Raw genomic sequence first — 2,500 nt, 5'->3', positions numbered from 1 at the left:
TTATTACAGTTACAGTATACGGAGACTTTACACTGCTTGAGAAACGTATTTTTTTCGAAAGTAAAATTAAAAAGAAGTTATCTGAGACGATCCACAACCTTAATAATAATAATAATAATAATAATAAACAGCCCCTTTTATTATAATGGTGAACGTCATACCGCAACATATGATGAGACGATAGGAAACACTTCGAAAATAGCCCCGAGATCACATGATAGTAATTTTTGGATTATGATATTGGATGCGGTATAGGTATAACAGAGCTTACGGATAAAAGAGACTTGATATTGTCTATTACATTCACTATACAAAATACGTATCACAGCCTACACATGTTAAATATCCAAAAGATTAGCCCTCAGCCCTTCCTTTGTCTTTTACCAATCGGCTGGATGTATATCGCCATGCAAAAAATGTGCATGACCGACATAAAGGCATAAATGTAAGCATCTGTATTGTTAAGGTTTTTGAACAAACTCATATTTGATAAAAACAACAACAACAACAATATATATATGTATATATATATATTGTAGATTTACATTTCAAAAGTTCAAAATGAATGGATACTATATATTTACTCTCTGCCCTGAAGTGATGAATAAAGTGCTTCAGTTACAAGTTTACAAATATAAGTTTTTTTTCACAATACGCTATCGTCTTGCAATCACGATTATGACTTCTTATGATATCACATATTACTATCATACCTTTTAGTTCTATTAAATTAATTGATTATTAGACATTCAATTTACTTTATGTAGTTAACAGTACTGCAATAATTTAGTATATTTATCTATAATTATTTCCACGAATGTTTATTTTGCATAAAATCATCAGTAAAGAAAATATATTCCTCAATCTTTTGTTATGAGCATCTAAATTTGTCATACCAGTTATCCTAATATAAAACTTACATTGAAATGCCATTCGATGTTTAGTATGATATACCAGAATAAGTGTTCAGCTATATGAAGATGGTATTTTTCAGCACGTCTGGTAATCTGGATAAATCTTTGCTCTTATATGTACGGATGTAATACATTGCACTGAAAGGCCATTGGGGTTACAATATTCGCATTTAAAAATCGGACATGTGTGTTGAAAATATAACTCTTATATATAACATTGGAAATATAACTCTTGGAGGGCTGCATAAAAAAGCTACACCCGCCTTTGGTACGCCATTACTCATTGATTTTATTGCCGTACGTACAAGTACACGCCCACGCACTCGACTCCCCCACAACTACTTATCTAACCATCCCGTGAACTACTGTACAATACAACTTCAGCTTCCCTGCCAGTTCATACTCTCTGGTACGGAACCTCAGCTATCCCATGGTCAATTTCTATCCTTAGACCGCCTTCCTGGTCCAGCTAGTCGCGTGACCTGATCACCTTTCGTCAGAATTGACCAAAATGGATCAAGCAAGTTCATTCAAGGCCAGTGTTTCCCGACCTTTTTAGGCCTAAACCCAGTTTTTTCCGCTTGCTTGGCGACCTTTAGGGGAGAAATATAAGTTCACAGTTTATTACGAGTCATCCAAATAATAGTGTAAGAAACGTCACCTGATGGACCTATTTTTCTTTTTCGTTGCAACCCATTGCGGTTTCATGTATTACCCTCGCGCCCCTATTGGACAATATTGCTAATTTTGGAGCTCCATGAAGATCGTTGGTTCGTATCGTTAGAGCTCAGCAATTAGACTTGTGTTTTCAGTTGTATAAATCTAAGTAGGAGTGAATATGAAACGACATTCTATTAATCTTCACACCCTTTAGGGTACGGCCTAAAAGGTGATTTGGCGCGACGTTTTGATACAAACATGGCGGCAAATACGAATGACCCATCGGCACTTGTTGCAGCTGTTTTCACTTCTGCTGCTGCCCAATAAATTTTGAAGGCAAGAATGAGATTAATATGAGTTCGCTCTTCGTTGGCAAAACGAAAAAATATATAGAAAAGCAAAAGACCTAAGTATAAGCTCAAATGAAGTAAAATAAACGCTACGTAAATAAAAGATACAACCATAAATGTAATTTTATTTCGAATTTATAGCGATCTAGATTTAATATGATTGAAAACACATGTATGACTTGGTATTTGACTTATTTTCACATTCAGTAGACTATAGACTTTGCATTTGACTGTTTCGGAGGGTTACTTATCCTTTCTACTAATGAATATATATATAAAAAAATCATGTGCATTCTTTATTGGTGCACTTTTCATAATTATATATATATTTTTTTTATGAGACGTAATTTGCTGTATTTTGACGAATCCTGTGAGAGGCGAATCAAATTCCAGCCAGCCAGTCTATTTAGAATAGACATGCGTTTTCATGCATTTTATTGGTGCTTTGGCGTTTTGTTTAACATTTTAATGGCGCCGAATATTCCAAGATAGTGATGTATATGTATCTACAGTTAGTACTTTCGTGTTAGTATTTTTTTTTCCAAACCATCCTGCAACTCAAAAGAACATTTTCAC

This window comes from Penaeus japonicus, unplaced genomic scaffold (assembly GCF_977035675.1).
Source record: "Penaeus japonicus unplaced genomic scaffold, GWHDUDI00000001_assembly GWHDUDI00000019, whole genome shotgun sequence".
Taxonomy (NCBI): Eukaryota; Metazoa; Arthropoda; class Malacostraca; order Decapoda; family Penaeidae; genus Penaeus; species Penaeus japonicus.
The sequence above is the reverse complement of the archived record's forward strand: the minus strand, read 5'-3'. Positions refer to the sequence as shown.